Genomic DNA, 25,932 nt, shown 5'->3' with positions numbered 1-25,932 from the left:
GCCTTTGTCACTCTCTAATGGCCTATTCTCAGCTTTCCACCACCTCTTTTATTCTTTTTTGGCTCAAGAACATCTATTTTTTTCACTCAGCCAATAATTTTGTTCAATATCTAATTCATCTTTTTTTCTCTTGAAGGAAAGCCAAATGGGGGTGGGATACAATTGTCTGTCGATTTCTAAGCAGCCCATATGTCTGCCAGCATGAAAGCTGGGTTTTCCTCATGGGCAATTATGGGGCTTAGTGGAATTGCATTTAGGAGCAGGGCCTAGCTAGACATCCCAAAGTACAAGCTTGATGTATCTCTACAATTTAATTAATACACTGAGGGCCAAGGCCAATGCTATTGCCATGACCAAATGTGTCCACAGGGGGCAGTGGTGAGAAAGACCTGCCTCCAACTCCACTCAACCCTTATTTTGTTGGTGTTACTGGTGGTCCAGTGCTAGGCCAGGTGTGTCCAGGTTCTTGCCCTCTTACTTAAAAATTAAATAAATCACTTCTCATGTAGCAAGACAGCATAGAAACTACAGTTTAAGAGACAGAGCAGGTAAGAAAGGGTTACACTGTGAGGATTGACAGCAGGCTATATGAGTGAGGGGAGGGGACCTGGCTTTTTTTTCCTGTGGCATCCATTAATGGAGTTCAAAAGAAGGAGTTTGGTTATGAAGGGCATAGTTTTGGATGTTCTGTATTTTGGAGTTCTGTACTTTGATTGACAGGCTTGGCTTATGCAGGCATTTGCTCACTATAAATGTCCCTTCCTACAATGTATCTGATTTTAATTATATGCATGGCAAATTATTCATAGGTATAAGATGGTAAATAGGAGTTTTCCCTAAAAGTTCACATTTGGAGACATAATTTGCCTAATTGTATGTGCACCCTAAACTAGTTCAGGCTACATTGGGTTCCCACCTTCATTCTAGATATATTAGGACAATGTTTGAGTAGAAATTCTCCAAATATAATGGTTATTAAGTGGAAGAAAAACTGATCTCATTGCTCAGAGTGGGGTGTACATGCCACTTGATGCAGATAGGTCCTAGATTGGTAAGCAAGGGCTAGTAGGGCAATTGTTTGGAGTTGGATGTGTGAGCATTTTATATGCAGGTGAGACTACTGACTAGGTAGACAAGTGCATTATTGGAAGACAAGTATGTGTATAGCCCAAGCCAAGTGGGGTCCTAGGCTGCAAAGTTAGCCCTATGCTTCCATGCCTCACTAAGGAGTGAGAAAGCTGTCATTGGATCTATAAAAGATAGAAAAGGTAGGTGAAGATTCAGCTTGTTCATAGAAGTCCAAGATACACTTTTAACAAAGGCCACAAGCTATAGAAACCAGGCAATCCAAATCATGAATAGGAAACAATTATATATTTATTTTCATTCATCTCTAACTGAAATGTAGCTTTTTCTATCCATTATGAAAGGAAACCAGACTAGTATTAATAATTCTGGAATTTTTATGACAAGCAGACATGTTTACATCATCTTACAGTAGTTGCTAGTATATAAAAACTATTATTTATGCCCATTAGTACTTTGAGTTTATGAAGGTTATATCTGTATTAGATCTTGTTTTTTTAATTCTCTATCAGAAAGCACAGAGAGTGGTAGGCCATAAATTGAGGTTTTACAAAATACCAACAGAATAAGACATTATTAACTATGTTTTGTCTTTGTAATTATATATTCTGAGAAGGCATCCCTAGGCTGTATCAGACTCCAGAGGGGCCTAGGCACATTATTGTTTATGATCTTTTGCTCTGAGGGAAGTCTGAAAGTCTTTAAACCCCATTCTGACCAGGAGACAGAGAAAGGAAGAAGAAAGTAGAGAGGAGAGAGACAGACAGAGACAGAGACAGAGAGACAGAGAAAGAGAGAGACAGAGATCTGCAGTTTCCAAACCAATTCCAAGAAAATACAAAATAATACTAAGTGAAACCTAAGTTTAAGCCAAAGAAGCTCAAAACAAATCCTAAAAGTCCCCATCACAACAAAGGCACAGCAACACTGAAGAGTGAGTGACCTCACATTGAAGGTCCAAGCATCCTGTGTCTGGCCCAGGTATTGGTACATCTCAATGTGGACCTGATGAAGACAAGGAGCCAGTAGAAAATATTCCAGGCCCCACATTTACTCTCTCCACATGAAAGATGACAAGGTCTGGTGCAAGTGGTGCTCTTGATGTCTGAAACACACTTAGTATCTCCACAGAAAAATGGAGGTCTCTCTGACTCCTTCCCATAACAATGTTGAGGTGCCCCCACTGAGGAAAAGTAAGGGATCAGTAGGCTGCATCCAGGCATTCAGTGTATTGAGTCATTGGATCCAGTCTGTGAAACTCATGCCCTCTCTGTTCAAGTCACAGTAGATCCCAACAGACTGCCTTTACAGTCCCTTCCAAACAGACATAGCTAATACTTCAGATCCTGACTTTTGGAAGTCAGCTGATAAGTACTGGGGGGGTGGGAGGAGGATGAGAGGATGCAGCAGGGTATCCACAAGGCTGCTTGTGAACTGAGATTTACTGAATCCTTACTAGAGACCATACACTCAGTTAAGCACTCTACAGATTACACTTTGTTCCTACAATATCTTAGGAGACCAGTATCTTAGCTGAAGATCACATAGGAGAACATACGGGCTCTCTCTTCATCACACGAGCAGCTCTATGCAAATTAAGCATCTATCACAACTTAGCCTGCTCCATAAGACAGCTTTTTTATGTGGTGGTGGTGGTGGTGGTGGTGGTGGTACTGTTTTATTGCACTGCATTTCCTCTAACATCTCAGAACGCTGAGGAGCAGAGCCCACTTCGCAGGCATATGAGTTTGAAGTCATATAGCCCTGTTCTCAGAAGGATCTCATGCTAGGCTTAAGGCTCAGCAACCCCACTGTCTTGAAATACAACTAATTTGAAAATAAGTGTAAGTAGTTAATATCAGTTGTCAACATGACTGGCTTTAAACTTACCATGGAAACACATCTCAGGATGCATCTATGATGGGTGTTTCCAGAAAGGTTTAACTGAGAAGGGACGACCCAGTTTGAATGTGAGCAATGGGCTGGGGTTCTGAACAGAATGAGAAGTGAACTGAGCACCAGCATCCCTTGAGCTCCAGTTCTTGACTACAGTATGATCAGCCCCATAGTCCTGCAACCATGCCTCCCAAGCACAGTGGGCTGTTCTCTCAAAACGTGAGCCAAACTAAAGGGCAGCTTTCTTCCCTAAGCCACCCTGGTCACTCATTGCTATTCGCTTCGCATTGGGCTATAGATTTCACATCAGGTCCTAACTCAGGGAGCCTTGCCCATCCACATTCTAATTCCCCCAAGAAACTCATCTCCAGCTCAGATGTAGCCAGTTAACATGTGACTGGCTCTGCAGAATTAATTGAAAACTCCCTGCCACTTGGATAATAATTGCCCTCCCTAACGTTATACTGAGAATTAACAAGTGATAATGATTTAACAGTGTACTCCAGGCAGCAGAAACTGGCCAAATTCTTTCTCAAAGGCCCTAGCTGTTACTTTAATCTTCTCACTTCTTCCCTGTGTCGCAGCACAGTGGCTAATGACCTGCAATAAATCCAAGAAGCTGTGATTTGAAAGCCACTGAGATCCAGCTTGGAAACAAGTCTATAACTTTCATTGAGAGGTGGTATCTAGGTTACCTGGGCCCAGCAAGGATCCCTCGATATTAAGGTTGTTCTTCTTTTGAAAACTGAATCAGCATCTCTACTGTCCTCACCCAGGGACTTGTACTTTTTTCTTTTAATCATTCATACCTACTGTTTTTATCTAACCTTGCCCGGCTGCTTTGCTCTTTAAAGTCCAATGGCTGGATTATTGAAGGTGATTGTAAATATGGCACTGAAAGGGAGCCAGAGGCCAAGTAATGACCAGAACGTCTTGAAGATATGTACCCTTGAGACTGGATTCAAGTCCCATACTGAAGCTGCAGTGATCCCCTATCCCCAGGAGCTGCCCTTCCCCCCAGCTCCTGCCTCCACACGTGATGCATACAGTAGCAATGCCCAGAGACCTCACAGATGACTGTAGTCACTAAGACTCAACGGACATGTTTGTCATTGTAAGCTTCTATTCATTGGGAGCTTCTCTGCTTATAGATGGATCTGTTTTAAGAAAACTGAGCTGGTGATGTTCTTTTATTGTTTTCCTTGAATAATTAGTAGTAGTAGTAGAGATAAGCTCAGCACTTCTAGCTGTGTCCCTGAGAGGAACCCAGGGACACCTGGGCGGGGGCTGGGGTTTGAGGGTACAGCTTCAGGATCCTCAGTGCACAAGCACAAACTGAAAGCTGAGTTCTTTGCAGTCTGCGGGTCAAAGCCTGATCTGAACTGAGCTAAAGTCAACGCCATTTCACTTCTCCCTCTGGATGTGACTGACTGATCCTGAGTCTATAGCCAATCTGTGAATGCTGCTCCCGGCAGAGACCACCTGCAGTGGTTCGATGGTACAGAACAGAAACACCATTCTATCTTTCCTAAATGGAAAGATTCTGCTTTCCAAAGCACATCTGCACCTTGGAATTTGGACCTTCCCTTCTCTTAACATAGGTTACAAGACACTCACTCAGTTCATAGTGTGAACTGTGCATAGCTGCTTAAGGTAGATGCTGGGAATCTGAGAAGAGACGAGCTTTGCACCTAAATGTTCGTCTTTGGAGGAGGAGATAGGGAGGCACCCCAATGAAGAATTATAATCATGTGTGGAGCTGAATACCACTAGATATGCAAAGGCTCAGTAGCAGGAAGATGAAGGGGAAATACAAGACCAGAAGCCCTCTTTTTAGCAGCAGAGAGCAGGAGAGAAAGCTGGAAAAGTCACCGGGGCCAGAGGACCAGCAGACCAAGCGAGGCAAAGAGAGATGGGGCAATGGAGCTGTGCTTTAAAATGTTAAATTCTAGCAAAGCTGGAAGCCCATGCAGGAGGCATGGCAGAATCCAGGGAGAGATGGTAAAGTGGAATGTCAAGGCATGACTTTGCACTCAGGAAGAAGATGAACGCACAAAAAAGAGTCAGGAGAATGGAGGAGGGAGCTTAGATTCTAGGAAGTAAAACTGGTACCCATGCAGCATCTCCCTTGGTACTGTGGGTTTGGCCTCAGCACCATCCCAGCCCTTCCTCATTTGTATTTCTCCTCTAGCATACCCAGAGAGGCTTAATTATTTAAATCTCAATTAATCCCCGTAAGGGTGCTTGCATGAGAAGTTTGTTTAATTATCTCCTTTAAACTCCTCAGTTGCACATGGCCTTGTTTGGTTTATTGATCACTCGAGCACCAAGCTTTTGGCCAGGAACTGACAGCTGGAGTAGCTGAAAAGTAGTGCCGCAGAGGAAATTCCAAGGGCCACTGTGCTCCTCCTTGTATTGTCCAGGACCAGAAAGAGCAGATCATGGAAAAGACCAGGGGCCTCTTTTGCACTCTCCCATGTCAGTAACCTCCCCTTTTCTTTGCCTGCGGTCACATTTGGCCTTGGTCATTGGCTATTAAGGGCCAGTTCCTAAGAGCAAAAGATGCCATGATCTCTTGGCACCTCCCCCATCAGTGCACCCCAACATTGCTTTCTACTTTTATGGTAAAATACACGCAGTGTAAAATTCATGATTAGTAGCATTTGCTCCTTTACAATGCTGTGCAATCATCTACATCAAGTTCCAGAACATCTCCATCTTTCTACAAGAAAAATTCGTACCCATTAAAAAGTTACTTTCTATTCTCTCCTCTCCCCTCTCTCCTCTTCCCTCTCCCTTGCCAATCACCTGTCTGCTTTTTGTCTGTAAGGATCAGTCAATTCTGGATATTTCTGATGGGTGCCACCATGTAGCATGTAGCGTCTGTCTGGATTCTTCCATGTGGCTAAATGTTATCAACATATGGTAGCATAAATTAGTACTCTGCCACTCCTGTGGCAGGATAATATTCTAGCTACCAACATACCAATTGTATTGGTATATTACCTTTTGTTCATTCACCAGTTGATGGCTCTCTAGGGTTAGACACCACTTTCTCATTATGAATATTTGTTTCTGGTTGTGGTCAGGAATGTCACTGAAGAGTAAGTATCCTTTAAGCAGTTGTTCTCAACCTTCCTAATGCTCCAACCCTTTAATATAGCTCCTCATGTTGTGGTGACCCCCAAACACAAAATTATTTTGTTCCTACTTCATAACTGTGATTTTGCTATTATTATGAATTGTAATATAAATAGCTGTGTTTTCCAATGGCCTTGGGTGACCCCTGTGAAAGGGCCATTTGACCCCCAAAGAAGTCTTGACCCACAGGTTGAAACCACTGCTACAGAGCACACACCATAGGAGAGTTTTCAAATAAACACTTGAACTCTGACACTAATCAACCTTGATTCACAATCTGGTACAGAATCTGAGCAGTGGGGGGGATTTTGTCAGGTCATTATATAGCTTTTTGTGTGTGTTCGTTTTGCTTTGTTTTTTGATTGGAGAGTTGTTTTGGTTAATTTCTGAAAGAGTAGTTTCCAAGGACCTTTCCAGTCTGCATATGTGCAGCTTCCTGTCATGGAGATCTCTGAATGGGCCCTTTAAGCTCATCAGGAAGGAAACACATTAGACAGCTTACTTCCTTCAGGACCCTTCATCTTAGGAGCCCAGATTGATGAAATAATTCTTGCCCAATTTGAAGTACAAAGAACTGGACTTGGATCATGCCCCTGCTTCATCCTAGTTCATATCACTGCTATTTCATGCACCGAGCATCAGTGTGCTCATGCTGTCTGCTTCAGATGGGCTAGAGAGATGGATCTCTTGAAATTGTCAGCTGTGTGAGCCTGAAAATCCACATCTGGATCTCTAACAGCCACATTAAAAGCCAGGAGCAGAAGCACACACCTGTAATCTCAACAGGGACAGGAGGAGCCCCCCGAGCATACTTGCCAGCCAGTCTACAGCAACTGGTGAGTTCATGATTCAAGAAAATATGCTGTCTCAAAAACATAAGGCGAAAATCAATTGAAAAGGGCACCTGACATTGTCTGCTGGCTTCCAAACACAAACATGTGCACGTGTACTCAAACATATGTGCACCACAGGTGAACACATACAACCACAATCATATAACACACACACACAAATAAAATAAGATATATCAGCATTTAAAAAACCAACAAGGTTGAGTGTTCTATCTCACTCCTACAATCACAGAATTTAAGAGGCTGACACAGGTGGATCTTGTGTCGGGCTAACCTGGGTTATGTAGTGAAAGGGTAAGATCTTGCCTCTGAAAGAGAGCAGGCAAGAGGGAAAGGAAAAAGAGGAAGACATATTTAAAACATACCATATGGAATGCATGGATAATATTTTCTTTTTTAACTTGTAAGTAAATGGAAAAAAAACCCTAATATCCAAGAACCAGCAACTCCTTGGAATTTATGCAAAGGAGGTGAAAATGTATGTCCCTCAAAGTCCTTCACATGCTTGTAACAGCTCTGTTTCAAGCTGATATAGTGTTGAAACAACCAAGATGCCTTGCAGTAGATGAAAGGTTAACTAGGCTTAGAGAGTCAAGCAATACCATGTCATTCAACACTAAAAAGAAACGTTATCATGACCAGAAGACAGGAAAGCACAGGATATAGATGTTACTAACTTACATTTCTCTAACAAGACTGCATTCCACAGGATCTAATTATATGATATTTTAGAGAAAGCCAAAACTATGGAAACATTTTTAAAAATGTTTTTAAAATGTGCTTGCTAAACGTGGGTTCAGTGAGAAAAATGAATAAGTGGTACATTTGGGCAACAGTGGATGCTTAGGGCAAAGAGACTGCTTTGTGCGACACTGGAACAGAAGGTAGATGCCATTCTTGCTATTGTCAAAACCCAAAGAATGTACACTGCCATGCATGAGCACTAATGTCAGGTGACAAATAGGTGACTATGATGTGTGAATGTAGGAGTTTCCAGGTGTGATAGATGTACCACTCAGGTGAGGATGTTGGTAGAAAGAGAATTTGGAGATGTGTGTGAGAATCATCTGTGCCTGAAAATGTGGGAGAGCAAGTAGGTGAGAATCATCTGTATTCAAGAATGGGAAAGCAGGTGGGTGACAGGTGGGTGGCAGGTGGGTGACAGGTGAGTGAGAACCATCTGTACCTGAGAATGGGAGAGCAGGTGTATGAGAGCCATCTCCAGCAGAGATGTGGGGAGGAAAAGCGAATGAGAAGCACCTGTGCCGTCTCTAAGCCTGGCTGTGAGATCCAAGTTGCTCTAGAAAGTTATGCATTTTTAAGTCTGCAACTCTGCAGACCACATAACAATTGGAACTCACGAGGGCTGGAGATGTAGCTCAGGGGTAGAACACTTCCTCAGGATGCGCAAAGCTCCTGAGTTTAATCCCTAGCACTGAAGGGAGAAGAATGAAGAGAAACCATTCATGGTTTTTAGAAGATAGAAATCCACAAGCATACACACATTCACATGTACACACACTTGCACACATACACACATATGCTCACACACGTGCATAATATGCTTACACACATACACATATATACTCACACACACTCACCATATACTCACACACATACACACATACTCACATACCACAGACTCAGACAATGCACATTCACACAGCACACACATTCACACTTATAGTCACACAGTACACACACATGCTCACATACATACACAAAACATAATGCTCCCAATCACACACAGCCTCCCTCTGACACCCAGACTCACAAACACACACACACACACACACACACACACACACACACACACAGATATACACAGGCACACACAAGCACTGGCAGGCAGTTAACTGACTTAGCTACAAAGACCTCTGTATGCTAAAGTTCTAGAACTTGAAAAATTACTATTTTGTGGATTGTAATATTTTAAAGCTATGTATAATAAGAAATCACATAATATATTCCAAGAAAGAAATACAGCTTTTTTGTTTTTTTAAGTCAACTTTCTTTTCTAAAAAATGCAGTGCGCCTAGTGTTTTGGAGTAGAAATTTAGACTCGGGTATGCTTTGTCCATCAAGACAACAGAAATTTAAGGTCTATGACACAGAAGACCCTGGTGCTTTCAGGTGCTTTCAGCGTTCAAAGGCATAACCAGAAGTAGTCTGCCCCGATAAGATCAGTCTAGCAGCAGGACCCAAGAAGCTTGATGGTGCTTGGCATCCCTTTGATGAGGCTGCCAGGGCATGGGAAGAAACCCATTTGGGTGGGACAGTGTGGGTCAAATGGATGAGGCTTCCAACCTTGGATGAGGCTATCCAGGTATATGCACAATATAGCACAGGGGTCTAAGAATGCAGCTGGACCATACCATTTACATCCTGTTACCTGTGAGAGATGGCAAAGGGGAGCCATTGGACGGTTTGAGGAGACAAGGTAGTCAAGTCTGTGCTGAGCAGGCTATCTATGTGTGGCAGTAGGTGTGGAGGTGCGTGCTGTGTGGGTGCATGCTGTGTGCGTGAATACTGTGAGTGTGGTCTTCCTCAATGTTGTTTGATAGAAATTTATTTTTAAAAGTGCGCTACAAATTGATGGATTTTTTTTCTCTAGGATTGTAAATAATAGGTTGGAAGAGATTATCTAGCTGTCAGATGTAGCAGACAAGATCTGTGATCACTTTGAAAAGCCCTCCTGGGATTGTGCAAATTTCCCAACTCTTCATCCCTTATTGCCTTCTACCTTCTAGATACTGGCTCTTTCTCTGATCTGCCTTGATCCTGAGATATCTCTGTGTATCTCTTCATTTGGAGGCAAAGTTCTTGCCTCTCCCCTGAATTTATATGTGGAAACCCTAATGCCTGGTGTTAGTGAACTCTCAAACCACCTCATTCAGTCTCAGGGTTAGGCAAGCAGAATGAGGAGGAGAAGCAGAGAAGATGAAGACTGACATGTTGGTCAAGCACCAGCCAGTGAGCCCCAGCCTCCTAGATGCCCTCTCCACTTAGACTGCAGGAGAGAGCCTTCAAAACAAGGCTTCAATAAATAAATAATGAATTAATAGTTCAATGTGATAACTTTAGGACTTTTGGGGTAAGCAAGGTAGTCATGGCGATAGAACCCTCATGTTGAGATTAGGATCCTTATAAGGACCCCAGAGAGCTCCCTCACCATATTCCATCATGCAAAAAAAAAAAAACAAAAAACAAAAAAAACAAAAACAAAAAAACAGTCAGTCATGGTCTGCCACCCAGATGTTACCTGCCCCAGAGAACTCTCTCATCTTACTTAGACTTTCAATCTCCAGATCCATGGCCTATACACATGTGTAGCTGTGAGCCCACCATGCCATGATATTTGTATTTAATATCCCAAACAACGCCTTCCTGAAGGACAACATTCACACTATGTCAGCAACAAAAGGTGTCCGGAGTAGAAGGATTCTCCCTGTGATGGGAGCTGACAGATATTTGTGCAAAGCAGACATGGGAAATAGATGGATGCAGGTGCTGCCTGCTAGGTCCCTGTTCTGTGTACAACTTAACCATCCTGTGCTTTCCACTCTGTCACCCGGGGTCTCCCAGCCCACGTTCACGCAGAAGTCACTGAAATCCTTCGCATCTCTGAGGCTTTTCGATCTCCCCTTTTTGAATAGTCTATTTAAAGCTGGAAGATGAACCTCATTTTTTTCCCAAATGTAATTTGAGCAAATTTGCATGATACACACAGTAACAAGTGAGTCCTGAATTATGTATGATCTCCTCTAATGGGCCAGAGCCTGTTTGGGAAGTGTGATCTTATAAACTACTGGGTTTGCTTTTTATGGCAAATTGAACGCCATCCCCTACTCTTGCTTTACATATTCTCCTAATTAGGGGGAGATAAAATAGATTTTAGACCTGAAAAAAGCGATTTCTTTCTGAGAACCCACATTTGTATGGAGAATTAAGCTCATTCCAGTCAGCTGCACCCTCTAATTTAGAGCTGTTGTCAGCACAAAATATAATCATAAAAGATTTCTCCACTGGGGGCTCTTATGCAATCCACTTCTTAAGGTGACTTTTTTTTTTCCTTTTTTAGGTAGTAAACCACAACATTGTATTGTTGTTCAAACTTTCTCATTTATGGTTTTGGGGTTTTGTTGTTGTTTGTTTGTTTGTTTGTTTTTACCTTTACATTTTTACAATACAGTCGTTACACCCCTCCTGGTCTGCCCTTCCATATTTCCTCATCCCATTCCTCCCCCCACCCCCTCATCTCCAAGACAATGTCCCTGTCAGGTCTTCCCACTCCTTGGGCCTCAAGTCTCTAGAGAGTTAGCAGCCTCTTCTCCCACTGAGGCCAGACCAGGCAGTCCTCTGCTGTATATGTGTTGAAGGGCCTCAGACCAGCTGGTGTATGGTCCCTGGTTGGTGGCTCAGTGTCTGAGAGATCTCAGAGGTCCAGGACAGTGGAGACTGCTAGTCTTCCCATGGGGCCACCTTCCTCCTCAGCTTCTTCCAGTCTTTCCCTAATTCAACCACAGGGGTGCCTACTTTAGTTCAATGGTTGGTTATAAGAATCCTACGTATGGAGTTGCAGAGACAAAGTGTGGAGCAGAGACTGAAGGAAGGACAATCCAGAGATTGACCCACCTGGGGATCCTTCTCATATACAATCACCAAAACCAGACGCTATTGTGGATGCCAGCAAGTGCTGGCTGACAGGAGCCTGATATAGCTGTCTCCTGAGAGGCTTTGCCAGTGCCTGTCTAATACAGAAGTGGAGACTCACAGCCATCCATTGGACTTAGCACAGGGTCCCCAATGATGGAGCTAGAGAAAGGACCCAAGGAGCTGAAGGGGTTTGCAGCCCCATAGGAAGAACAACAATATGAACTAACTAGTACCCCCAGAGCTCCCATGGACTAAACCACCAACCAAAGAGTACACAAGGTAGGACTCATGGCTCCAGCAGCATATGTAGCAGAGGATGGCCTAGTTGGTCATCAGTGAGAGGAGAGGCCCTTGGTCCTGTGAAGGTTCTATGCCCCAGTGTAGGGAATGCCAGGGCCAGGAAGCAGGAGAGGGTGGTTTTGGTGAGCAGGGGGGGAGGGGAGGAAACAGAGAGTTTTGTTTTTTGTTTTTTTTTTTCTGGAGGGGAAACTGGGAAAGGAGATATCATTTGAAATGTAAATAAAGAAAACATCCAAGGAAAAGAAAAAGAAAAAAAAAGAAAGGTAAATAAAGAAAATAGCTAACAAAAAAAAGAAAAGAATCCCATGTATCCTATCATACACCACGGACTAAGGCTAGACTTAAGGTGACATTTTCAAGCCAAGGAGGGGACTGCTAGGTTAGTTCCCTCAGCAAGGTGGAGGAGGTGGATGAGATCTGGCTTTCCCTGCAGAGAGCTTATAGTTGCTTATATGCTGCTCGTCTCTTCCCAGGAAAGGAAATAGAGTTTGGAATTAATAAAAATTGCTATCACCTATAAACCTCACCAGCAAGCTAGGCTGGGTATCTCTCCACAGCCTCGGATAGGAGGAGGTTTGTTGGTGGCACTTGGTCATTTTATAGTGACACAGATGTAGTATTCAGGGTTCAGCGGGAGGGCGTCCGGGAGCTCAGCACTTGGCCATCTTCATTATAGAGGAGAGAGTAGTAGTAGAGGGGTAGACTGAAGGCTGTGGAGGGATGAGAGAGGCCAACTGGAGAAAAGGCAAAAAGGATGGTGCTTGAGGAAGCACCATGGCCGTACAAAAGTATAGTCCCTGTGGAAATGTCATGGCCCATGTAAGGACAGGACCACAGAAGTTCTATGAAAGAGCAACACCTATGGAAGTACCACGGCCTCTGTAAGGGCGGGACCTAAAGAAGCCTCATGACATATGTAAAGTCAGAACCGATAACTAGAAATGTCATGGTACATTCAGATTTAAAAAAAAAAAAAAAATCAGTGGAAGGAGGTCTCAGCCTCACGTTTGTTAAACTGAAGAGCTTCATCAGAGATGTCTCATCATAGCAGAAGCCTCCTGACTGCTCAGGGCCATTCAGTTCTCTGTCTCTGAATGAGGAAAATGTGCTCAGTCTCCAGGAGCAGATTTTCTGGCTTCTGCTCACTTCAACCATTTACAATGGCCACATCTCTGCTGTCATTACCAGCAGCAGTCCCTACACATAGCTCAGGATACCCAGGAAAGACACGGTATGGAACCAGCATCTGTGGTTTGGGATATAGCAGAGACCTGGCCTGCGCTGGGCAGAGAGGGCATTAGGCTAGAGCAGGGATGGGGGAGGAAAAGCAAAGGACCTGGGAAGAGAGAAGTGCCGGCATGGAAAATGGCATTGTTGCCTCTCTCCTAACACATAACCCCCAAATCTTCTAAAAGATAAAAGAAGATTAGTGGGGGCTCAGAGGAGCAGCCCAGAAAGGAAGAAGCAGGACCCATAGGTAGAATCCAGGTAGTTCAGGCCGGGTTTTGATCCTCAGCAGGGTTGCATGGAGCATTTTAAACAGAAAAATAATGGAAGCAGATTTGCTGAATGGAAACAGCGATGGTTAGAATTCAGGAAGTGTTTTCCTGTGCTCCAGGACCATGCTCCTGACTTCTGACAAGCCACTTCATTTATTCTCAGGAGCATGCTGGCAGAACAATGAAGAAGGAAGCTGGGGGTTGACCCTTGAACCACGCACCTGCCACTAAACCCCAGCATCCTAGATCCCCTCGTCATTTAGACCTCAGGATAGAGCCTTCAGAGTGAGGCTTCAATAAATAAATAGATAATAAACAAAGAAAGAAAGAAACGGAGGTGTTATAACCAATATTTAGGAGATGCTCATTTCATGGCTAATTTCTTCTGTCTCAGAACGTACCACTTGTGTGCGGCTGATGAAATGGACTTGATCAAATAATAAAGAGAAGTTGGATGCTGTGAGGAATAAAGAGTGGGATAATTAAGACACATTAGCGAGCTCAGTGGGAAACAAAGAAGTCAGCTCAAAGAAGTCACCTTTGTCTTAAAAGGGAGAGAAAGAGAAGGTAATCTTTGGGGAGTTGGTTTTTTTTTCCCCCACTTGCCTTTGAGATGTCAGACTTATTTTTCACATCTTCATTTTTCTCCTGATTCTTTGTTTGTTCTTGGAGGGCAGGAGGTAAGAAGGGTTCCCCCACCTACTCAAGTGCCCCAGCAGGGATTTTTGTGGCAGAGTCTGGTGGAAGCTGGGAGGACAATAAAAAGCATTGAGCCGTGGGGAGCCTCAACCACAAAGACAGTGCGAGTCAAACTGCGCTTCTCCAATGTCCATTTCTCCTCGAAATGTCGCTAATACAGGCTTCTATCTTAAACACACACACACACACACACACACACACACACACGCGCACACACATTTTTGAAAGTACAAGAAAGCTAAGGGCAGTCGGACTGCCTGCTTTTAAAGACTCTGAGAATCAACAGAGGATGGAAAAGTGTAAAGAACATAAACCTCCCCACTCCCGACTGTTGGGCATCACTGATGGGTTTGTTTGTTTGGCTGGCTTTGCTTGCTGGCTTGCTTGATTAATCTGGGGGATTTTGTTTTCCTTGTTTGAGGGAGGGGCTGACATTTAAGCTACAGTCCAGTCACTCAGTATATGAGTCTAAAATAGTAAATGTGATTTCAATTTAAGTTATTTCTTTAGATTTTCTGCCTCCATATTCAAATTTAGATCTTCTCTGGTGTGACCCTGTGTGCATGCATGTGTGCAAGTGTTTATACTCACATCAGTTTCTTCTGGAGGCTATACAGCAGTTAGTGACAGACTATATTTTACACAGTAGCATCTCCTATTGCACCTGCTCTCTGTCCTGTGTGACTTTGACAGAGGAAAAAAAAAAACCTGTCTCTCCCTATGAGTGCAGGCACATGTGATCACAGTACAAATTCTGAGGCTAGAGCATAAGGTAAACTACAACTTCCTGGCTCACCAATGCAGGAACCCAGACACGGCAGGGTTAGGAAGCCAAGGAGCCATGGATCAGTCATGCTCAAATACTCTGAGCAGAGGGTCCGCAGAGGGTCAGCAGACTGCAGTCAGCTTCAGTCATGGGACCACTTCTCTTTCTAGCACCAGGGGCTTTTAGCCTTCTAATCTTTGCAGAGAGACTCCATGCAGTGTAGAGCAGCAACAGGTCCCTTTACAAACACCCAGTTTTATGGACCCCTGGCACAAGAATTGCAGTTTGGCAACACTCAGTTCCCAGTGGTTGGTAGGAAAAGGGAATAGTAAACTGGGGAACTGTAGTTCAGATCCCAGTGTCTCCATCTGGCAAACTTGAACAAACCATTTAATATCTATGATTCTCAGGCTCTTCATTAACAAATGAGATTAATATCTGCACATGGGGTTTTGTCCAGGATCATAGAAAATAGTGTGCGGGAAACACTTTATAAGTGCAAAGAAAGACTATTCAAATACAAAGCAGTTTACTTTTAAATTTCAGAAAAGTCTTGTTGCATCCAATCAGGAATCCTACCTGGCCCTAGGTGAGGGTGTTCAGTCAGACCCTCGGGTGAGCTCTGCTGCTTTAACTGTGACATAGTTCTGATATCCAGGAGAAATCTGGGAAGAAAATGAAGACGTATGTGAAATTCACCCGGTTTCACACTCCAACCAAATGGGCCACTTGGAGCATTAAATGGTACAATATATTCTTATTAGGGTTGAATGTGCAACATTTCTTGGGGAATTCCTCTGTTCTTAATTGCAAGGCAGGCTTGTCCCCACCCCATAGAGAAAACTGGGAAATGCTTCCCTAGGGGCATGTGTAGAGGATTAGAGTTAGTAAGTGAGCAAGAAAGAAACAAGAACTCCTAACTCTGGGGTGATCTGAGTGTGCCATACTTCATTGCCAATTTTTGCTTTGGGTTAGAGGCTATCTCTAGGAATTTTCAGGTCTCTCCTACCCCCATCTCTGCCTCTACCTAAGTGTTTCTCCTTCTCTTCCTATTTGGGCCCCTGTCTCTACATCTCTACCTATCACTGTCTGACTCTTACCTCTTTCTCCATCTCCCCCCTTTCTATACCCCTTTACCACTCTGCCTTCAAAGATCTTAGAGTTCTAAGTTGGTTTCAATCTTTACTGTGAGATTTCCTATTCAGCTTGGCCAGTGCTTGTGAAATGCATTCTCTGAGCTCAGACATACTACCTGCCTCTGTCTGTCTTTGTCTCTGTCTCTCTCTGTGTTTTTGTCTGTCTCTGTCTCTCTGTCTCTGTCTCTCTGTCTCTCTGTCTCTGTCTCTCTGTCTCTCTGTTTGTTTGTCTCTCTGTCTCTCTGTTTGTCTCTCTGTCTCTCTGTCTCTCTGTCTGTCTGTCTGTCTCTCTCTCTCTCTCTCTCTCTCTCTCTCTCTCTCTCTCTATCTCTCTCTCTCTCTGTCTTTCTCTTTCTCCCGATGAAAATCTAAGGAGATAACAAGCATGGGCCCATCTGATAGATGAGAGTTGCTTGGCCTTACACAGCATATGCCAATGAGGAGGAGAGCAGGGCAGAGTGAGGACCAGAAGGCTATATGCAAAAGCTACAAATTAGTATACAAGCCTCCCCATCCCACCCTATTGTATAGGCTGATTAGGAACTGGCTGAAGCAACTAGCACAGAGAGGTGCTCCAGGGAAAGGTGACCTGTGGCTCATTATAATACTTAAATGCACTTTCCTGGATGGAGACTCAAGATGCTTATGAGACACATGAAAAATGAAGTTTTATGAAGAACTACATGCAACAGAGTGTGCACAAGAAAATGCACACTGTGAAAATGACCCAAAAGCACATGCTATACAAGTGGGCCAGAAAGCCCCCACTATGTGCCAAAAAGTCCCACTCTGTGTAGCAGGTGCTCCACACTACTCCTGCTGGGGGTGGGATGGGTCGTTTCCCCTTTATTTGTTTCTACTGGAGTCTAGAAGTGTGAGATGATATCATTTGATTTCAAATTATGTCAATTAGCTCCTCAAACTAGTCAGCCCTCGGGTTTTATAAAGGCTACACTCACTGTGTGATAGAAGCAAGATTATTTTATGAATAAGGTTATCATCTTGTTGATTATAAGCAAAATTGAAATTTATTTTTTGCACAGTAGGGACATTAGTGTAACCCAGCAAAGCAGAGAAATGTGCTTACTTTGCCAAAATATGTGTCTTCCTCCAGAAAGATCTTCCAAACAAGATCACCAGGGAAGAGTTCTGAGGTAACACCAGCGACATCAGCCATCATGCAAACCTACCAGATGTCTACCCAGCTTCTTCTTCCCCTCCTGGTGGGAGAAAAAGTGAGCTTGAAATTCAAATTCCCATTGACTCTGAGGCCACCACCATGTTTAAAAATGGTGTGGGTCTGTGACATTTACAATATCCAGTTTCATGTAGGGAATAAATCTGGAATCACCTATAGTCACTGAGTATGCAACTCCATTCATCTCTAGCCATGTGCTGGGGGAAACGTGCTCCTTAAATGGTAAGATTCAGTGATATTTGTGCCACGTGGCACTATCTCCCTCCACTGAAGAAGTCTTAGACCCTACCAATATGTGAGGCACAGCAGCAGAGAGGACTGAGCAGTCAGTCAGTCAAGAGCAGCCACCCTTGTCCTGCCTAGGCAGCTACGTGGGACAGACCGGCTTGGCTTTTCCGCAGGGGACAGGTGTGTGGGCTGAGCTCAGCAAATCGAATGGCACATCTGGGACAAAGTTTGTGTAGTTCTCAGCTTCAAATGCTTCCCCATTTCAACTCCATAAGGCCCTCCGTGTACGACGTCAGTTTTGCTTAGCTGCGGCAGCCACAAAGAAGCAATCTATTGAAGAGCTGAAACGGCTCTCCTTCAAGGAGCTGACAAGCAAATATTTGAGGGAACGCTTCACTGGCCACCTACCATTGTGAACAGACATCTGCCAGCGCTGTTGATTGGCACCCTTCCTGAGTTAGTCATCTTGCCCGGCCTTGCTAAAAACTCTCAAGTACAAGTTTATTCTTGCTGCTTGCATAGCATTCTCTAGAGGGCTGTTTCCAAGGATGCTTGCAGAGAAAAGTTTCCCTCCTTTCCTCTCAACCCAAGTCTCTGAGGACCACAAGGAGAGGGAGTCAGAGAAACTTCCCTGGTAGAAGTGAAAATCCATTGTCGAGGTCTCTCCAGACAGCATCCTTGTTTAACTTTTGAAGCTCCACGCAGCAGTCAGATGAAAACAAAGAAGATGTTAAGGCTTTAGAAGAAACACTTGTCCATATTGCTAATGGATTTTATGATGAGATGTGGAGAAACTGGTGCCTAACTATCTGTCCTCCCCCACCAAGTGACTGTTAAATGTGTTTCCGTGAGAAATGAACTCAGCCAAAGAGTGCTCGCTGAACTACAAAATCAGCATTCTAGAATATCTCCATGAATATTTCCTGCTTTCAAAATGTGTTTTGTCACCTCAAATAGCATAGAAGCTTCTGGAAGCATGCCGTATTTGCTGCTATATCTGCCTGCCATGGAATGGATCATCTCCCACTGTCCTCTGCCGAAATCATCTTATTTATCAACTAGGGTTCCTACTTTTCAAGTGAGAAATCTGAGACTTGGTGAGCTCACTGGTCCTCTCTGTGGTTTGGAATTGAAGTGTTCTCCCAGAGCTCATGTATTGAAGCTCCATGTTCAGACGTGGGTGATGATTAGACCTAGAAGATGCTGGCCTCATCTGGGTAATATTACTCCATTGAGGGGTACATAAGTTCAAAACATCATTGGGAAATGGTACTTGAAGAGGTAGGACTGGTTGGAGGAAATAAATCCCTGGGAATGTGTCTGGAAAGGCTGTATCTTAGGTTGAGCAACTCTGCTCCCATCAATACTTAGTCCTACCATGAAGTTTATCCTCATCTTGGACCCAAAATAGCCATGGACTGAAACCTCTGAAACCAAGATCTGAAATAAGTCTTTTTCTTTTTCATTTAAGTTTTTTTTCTCTCTGCTATTTTGTTACAGTAGCAGAGACCTGACTTACATAGTCCTTTAAGAAGTGTTTTAAGAACTGGATCCTACCTGGCTCAGTACCCATGGCTTTGACTCTTCAGTGAGTACTAAGACGTCATATTGATCAGTTTTACTGATGTATTGGTTTTATACTGAGATCCATATAGTTTCCAATTTCATGTGAAAAATGGGAACAAATATAAAGGATTTAAGAACAAGGGTGTGTCTGTGAGCTGGTGTCTTAGATCCACACCCTACCTATGAACTTTGCCCTGCCCTTGAGTTGCCTGTCAAAAGATTTGCCCACAGTGCCTCCATCTCTCCTGTCACCCTTGTCAGCACCTTTCACACCCTGATGTCAAGAATCACCCATACTCCCTTCCCATACACACATATCATAAGACAACACACAGTGTCGCAGACTTCAGAAGCCTTATCCCCACCTCTTACTGCCTCTGTGAAACCATTCTGAGCTCTTGACATCAGGCCTGTTTCCAGAGCTCATGCCAGAAGGCCTGTAGCAGACCAAAGTGTCAAGAAAGTCACTGCCCTCCACTCACCAATCCTTAGCCTATTAAGAAAACACATTTGTTTACCAGAGGAATAGTGTCTTTGCTTAGCTTGCTGTTATTACTATTGACTCAGTATAAGTCCATGCATCATAAACCACTTCCTAAGTACTGGTTGCATGGGATACTCTGAATTCTGAAAAGTAGGCTAGAGCCACTTCATAGGCATCACCCCCAAGCTGTTACCAACCAGAAGCATACCTGAATATCAATGCAATTTGCTGTCCTTAGTATTTTATTTTTTATTTTAAGACAGGAGTTTCATGATGTAGTTCGGGTTGGCCTTGAACTTACTATATGTAGTGTTTTGAATGAGAATGGCCCCATAGGCTCATACATTATGCTTTAGTCTCCAGCTGGTGGAACTATTTGGGAAGGATTAGGAGGTGTGGCCATGTTGGAGGTATATCATGAATGGTGGGCTCTGAGGTTTCAAATGCCATTCCCAGTTAGCTTTTTCTGCCTCTTTCTTTGCCTTGTGCCTGTGAATCAGATCTAAGGTCTTATCTATTGCTCCAGCAGCATGCTTGCCTGCTGCCATGCTCCCTGCCATGATAGTCATGGACGCTAACCCTCTGGAACTACGAACCCCAATTAAATGCTTTCTTTTATAAGTTGTTTTGGTCATGATGTTTTGACAAAGCAATGGAAAAGAAACCAAGACATTATGTATCCCAATCTTAATCCTCTTGTCCCAGACTCCCTCCCCAGGGATGTAATTATAGGTGTCTGCCAGACTTTGACACTCTTATTCAACATAGCCCCAGAGCACACACCCATTTGCTTTGCTTTTGCACATTCATACTTACAAGGTATCAGAATAAACCACAACATGTATAGACTCAGAGTTCAAATCTGAACTATGTCAACTAGGAAACTATCCTGTGTGTGTTCCAAACTGGGAGTCAGTTTAGTTCAGGAGAGAGCCCAATGAGAATTTAGGGCCCTGGAGGCAGCCTTCTCACCATGGAGAAACAGGACATGGTAGATAGGACAGACTTAGGTAAGAGCTGCCAAGTTGTAGATGTACCTTTCCTTATTATAGAATGGCTATTCCAGAGACACTCGGACTGTGACATGTTCAACCAGATTGTCCCAGTGGATCAGAGGAGCACTCCTACTTCCTGTTGCATGAGAGCAATGAGTTAATGAAGGAAGCCACACCCTCTATCAGATTTTAGATCTGGATTAAAAGGAAAATACCTTTCTAGACACTAGTCTCAAAGTAGGCTGCACCCACTCCAAGGCTTAGGGTAGCAAAGAACAGATTGGTTATGTTTCTTTGCACAGACTGATACCAGGAGGTTACATGGAAACACTCAGCTAGCATCACCATACTGACTCTTATTGGTTGTGTCAGCATTCTTGTTTCTGTTTTTTTTAATGCTGTCTTTGATTCTCTTTTTTTTCCCTCTAAGCCCTATGATGTTTAGTATGCAATTTTGAAGAACACTGGGGTTTTTAGGTCCACACACATAGTGTTATAGCAAAAATGCACTATATAACCCAGGCACTCATCCCCAATCCTGGTGTGTGGTAGGCCATTTGAAAAAGGAAACTTCTGTTATGGTTGCATCCTTTTCTGCACCTGGCTTTCCAGTTGAGATTTGGCCATTGCCATGGCCATTTGAGTTTCAGACAAGCCTGTAGATAAATAGGAGTGTGTGAGCTCTGAGCTCCCTTCTGCCCAGACAGAGTAGATCCCTGGGCACTGAGTACTGGCTCCCTCACTGTGTCTCCAGTTCCCACCACCCACTGTGCCTGCTGAGAAAGTATCATGTGACTTTACTTCAAATGATCATATCTGAGGCCAGGGTACTCTAAAGAGTGGTCTCTGAAGCCTCTAGCAATATTTAGGAAAAAAATGCTTAACATCTGGAATCCGGAATTCTGTGGTAGGGCTCAACTGTTTGAGTTGTGGTAAGTTCTCTGAGGGAATCTATCATACACTGAGTATTCAGACCACCTATAAAGTGAGTATGTTTCTTGGAGACTTCCTGAGTTACGGACACGTTCTTTTTTTTTTTTTAAATTAAATGTTTTCTTTATTTACAATATCTCTTTTTCCAGGTTCCCGTCCAAAAAAAGAAATTAAAATAAAAAACCCAAAAACTAAAACAATCCCCTGTTCCCTCCCCCCCAACCCCCCGCTCACCATCCCACCCCCTCCTGCTTACTGGCCCTGGCATTCCCCTACACTGGGGCATAGAACCTTTACAGGGCCAAGGTCCTCTCCTCCCATTGATGACTGACTTGGCCATCCTTCTGCTATACTCATGCTGCTGGAGCCATGAGTCCCCCTATTTGTACTCTTTGGTTGGAGTATTAGTCCCTGGGAGCTCTGAGGGTACTAGTTAGTTCATATTGTTGTTCGTCCTAAGGGGCTGCAAACCCTTCAGCTCCTTGGGTCCTTTTTCTAGCTCCTTCATTGGGGACCCTGTACTCAGTCCAATGGATGACTGTGAGCCTCTACTTTTGTATTAGTTGGGTACTGTCAGAGCCTCTCAGGAGAGAGCTATATCAGGCTCCTGTCATCCAGCACTTGCTGTCATCCACAATAGTGTCTGGATTTGATGATTGAATATGGGAAGGATACTGCTCCCAGGTGGAGCAGTCTCTGAATTGTCCTTTCTTTAGTCTCTGCTCCATAGTTAGTCTGTACAACTCCTTCCATGGGTATTTTGTTCCCCCCTTTAAGAAGGATCAAAGTATCCACACTTTGGTCTTCTTCTTCAGTTTCTTATGGTTTGTGGTTTGTACTTTGTGTATTCCGATCTTCTAGGCTAATATCCACTTATCAGAGAGTGCATAGCGTGTTTGTTCTTTTGTGATTGGGCTACCTCACTCAGGATGATATTCTCCAGGTCCATCCATTTCCCCAAGAATTTCATAAATTCATTGTTTTTAATAGCTGAGTAGTACTCCATTGTGTAAATGTACCACAATTTCTGTATCTACTCCTCTGTTGAGGGACATCTGGGTTGTTTCCAGTTTCTGGCTATTATAAATAAGGCTGCTATGAACATAGTGGAACATGTGAAGGACGTGTTCTTCTATTCAATTTTTCATTTGCTAAGTTGGGGAATATTTACTGAGTATCTCTGATGAGCAAGATGTGGTTCTGAATCCCCAGGACTGAGTGAAGCAGAATAGCATTCCTTGGATCAGAAGAAAGTCAAGATTAGGATCCTAAACCCCAGAGCCAACTGCCTGGTCTGAATATGGGCTGTCCCCTTCCTCAGCTGTACAGCCTTAAGCTGTTTAGATGTCAGTGCCTTGGTTTCCCCATATACGCAATGGGGTGAAACTGGTTCCTGCTTCATGGGGTTGTCATAAAGACTAGGTCAGTATCAGCTAAGTAGATGTTGCAGTATGGTAGCTAAGGTCATCTTGAATTAAACCTGAGTTGAAAAATAAAATGTCTTACATGCCTTCTATGATGCCAAGGAAGCTGGTTACAATGTTGAACTTCAGGAAACATACTTCACACACATGTGATATTTAAAGATAATGAAAGAAAAACATCTAACACATCCAATCTTACAATGTTATAGTTAGAACATGAAATGTTTGTCCAAGGTCCATATGTCTGAAACTTGGTCTCCAGTTTGAGAATCTTTAGGAAGCCTCACTGGAGGAAGTGGGTCACTGAGGGTGGGTCTTGAGAACCATCTCCTGTTTGCTCTCTGCTTGCTGAGTACAGATGCCGTATGATCAGCCAGCCTCCTGATACCATATCTTCCCTGCCTTCTGCCATGTCTTCCCACCCTGATAGACTATCCGCCTCTGGAACTGTGAGCCAAAGCAGCCTCGTACTCCCTTAAGGTGTGTTTGTCATACTGTTTTGTCACAGCAACAGGAAAGAAGGACCCATGAGGTACAGTACAAGTGGTCAGAATCTTAGACCTGACAATGAAGACAACAGTTGACTGGAGAAGGACCCTACCCTGGCTTGATGAGAAGTTACATCTGTTGCTGGAACACCCATCAAAGGATGCAGAGCTGGAACAATGGTGAGGATGGATATAGTACACTCTTCAGAGGCAGGGTCAGGTAGCAGAGAAGATGGCTGGGTGTGGGCCCTGCTTCTGGCTCAAGCCCAACAGGGAATCCCACAGGATAGATGCCCTTGTTATTCTCAGTGTCTGTAGACCTAGAGGGTGAGGTCATAAACAAAGGTTGTGAGCCCCTGTCTTGGGACCCCAGAACAGGGGACAAGTCTCTGTGACCTCTGTCAAAGAAAGACCCTACTTAGTCAGAAGAGAGCTGGATGTTCCCCCAGGCCATCCTTTTTAGGACAGGGATGGTCTAAAGGAGCTGCCTCCAAAGGGCCCCACCCTAAGCTCTCCATAGCACATTCCACAAGATGTAGGTTGAGGAATTCAACTGGGAAACAGGAACTCCTATGCATAGCATGAGGGCAGGGCTGGGGGAAGGGGCTCACACTGAAAAAAAAAATAGCTGGTGTCTGGGATTGAAGGCTGTTGTAGCCTGTTCCCTGTCCAGGGTCCCCAGGATGCTGATGAGCTTTCTCTCAGAGAACTTCTCAGAGAAAGCTGGTGGAAGATCTCACAGGCCTCTTTTAACCCTGGACTTGGGCTGATCACTCAGGCTAAATGTATTAAAGAAATCAGCCTTCTCTGCTTTACAGAGACAACAGCCTAAGGCCCACCTTGTCTCAGACAGCAGGGAAAACCTGTGGCTTGTGGTCAATGAGACATAATTATCTCATCTCTCCATGAATAAGTTAGGACCAGGCAAATGATTTCTCTGGTTTCCTGTCCAGTTTACATATATGACAGCAGGCTCTGATCAGAACAAACTGGTCACCTTTGCTGGAGTCTGAGAATAATCCAAAGTGTGATTTTCAAAGAGAGTGAAAGTGGGTGGAGGCGAAGGTTTATTCAGACTATGTAGCAGCAGGCTTGGCACTCTCAGATACTCAAAAGCGTGGGTAGGAATACAACAGGTTCAAGGCCTGCTTGGTCTACCATGAGAGTTGAAGGCCAGCAATTAGTGAGATCCTGTGACAAAATAATAAAAAGTAAAAGGGGGACTGGAATCTACAGCTCAGTGATAGAGCATCTTTCTAGCATATATGAAGGCAGAACAGAGGGGGAGGGGGAAGGGAAGAGAGGTGTAAGAGAGGGGGGAGGGAGAGAAAAGAGAAGGAAAAGAAAACTATGAACTATACAGGTTACTAATACACCACGAGGCTGAGGAAAACTGCCAGAGTTTATAGAATTATTTCAGGTATGAAAACCAGAGAGAGATTTCCCAAAAGGGGGCAAAGACAAAAGAAGTTCACCCTTACCAGCCCAGTTAGCTTGATGTCACTGCGAAAATCTATGACTCACGATTTCCCAGACCCTCCCTGGGGACAGTGGGTGACACCAATGCTCCAAGTCTCTTCAGAAACGTGTGGGTGACAGAAAAAAAGCCTGCTTCGGAACATACTAAAAGCTGGGCTGGCCAGAAACCTTCAGGAAATGCTGACCCCTTCAGGTGATGCAGAAGAGCAGATGTTCTCTGTGGGCTACTGCAGGGAGGAACCGGGCCTGAGGAGCGGGGCTCAGAAGGCAGATTTTTGCCTCCATTTTCAAGCAATCATGATGTGAGCAGTGTCACCACAGTTAACTCTGACCAGCATTGCTCTGGAAGTGGATTGTATTGTAAACTAAGGTGGCCCAGCTCCTTCTAGTTTAACATTTTAGAACTGTAACATCCCCCCTAGCAGGCTCTAGGCTCAGCATGCTATAAACAAACCTTTATGCTGTTGCTCTTGAACCATCTGGCAGAAAGGTATAGTGGGAAGACTCAAAGGCAAGCACCTCCTCGGCAACTTACCACCTGAAACCTCAAAGCCCACGCCTGGTGACATACTTCCCCCAACAAGGCCACGCCTCCTAGTAGGGCCACTCCCTCTGAGCGTATGAAGGCCATTTTGTTTAAACCACCACGCTCATGATCCTGACCCTCTGTCCTAACCTCAGCAGCCATCCTTCGACACAAAATAAAGAAGAGTCTTTATAGGAAAGTTGTAAATGATAGAAGGGTTGTGATTCATAAATTCAATGAGATAATCTCACCACAAACACATTTTATAAACTAAAAAGGGTTGTATTCATCTGGATTATCATTAAGATTTTAAGAGTTTGGAAATAAAAGGCTCTTGAGGCTGATAGCACTTGGTACGGATTACAGTATTGCAAGCTGGCTCTGGGAGCATGGCATTGCAGCCAACCATGACATGCAGGGCTCAGTGATTTTTCAGGCTTCCCATCCAGTTCTAATGATTATTTTAACACACCAAGGCTGAACCTGGGTGTCTACTTGGAAGTTGTCATGTTTTTATTTTGGCTTCTTCCAAATCTGAAAAAATGATGTACTGGTTACTTTCCAGGTCTATGGAGAGTTGT

At 43.9% G+C, this 25,932-nt stretch overlaps 1 protein-coding gene across 1 annotated transcript in view; it reads right to left on the bottom strand.

The window, feature by feature from the left end:
- Positions 1 to 25,932, bottom strand: part of Nbas (NBAS subunit of NRZ tethering complex) — a 386,817-nt gene that overhangs the window by 41,773 nt on the left and 319,112 nt on the right. Inside the window, exons 53-55 of the transcript XR_004114347.1 lie at positions 23,460 to 23,666; positions 17,118 to 17,250; positions 15,474 to 15,559 (exon numbers count right to left, since the gene is read on the bottom strand). The gene's annotated coding sequence lies outside the window, so the exon portion shown is untranslated. The remainder of the gene's footprint in view (positions 1 to 15,473; positions 15,560 to 17,117; positions 17,251 to 23,459; positions 23,667 to 25,932) is intronic.

This window comes from Mastomys coucha, unplaced genomic scaffold (assembly GCF_008632895.1).
Source record: "Mastomys coucha isolate ucsf_1 unplaced genomic scaffold, UCSF_Mcou_1 pScaffold6, whole genome shotgun sequence".
Classification (NCBI taxonomy): domain Eukaryota; kingdom Metazoa; phylum Chordata; class Mammalia; order Rodentia; family Muridae; genus Mastomys; species Mastomys coucha.
This window is presented reverse-complemented; position numbering and strand designations above follow the sequence as displayed.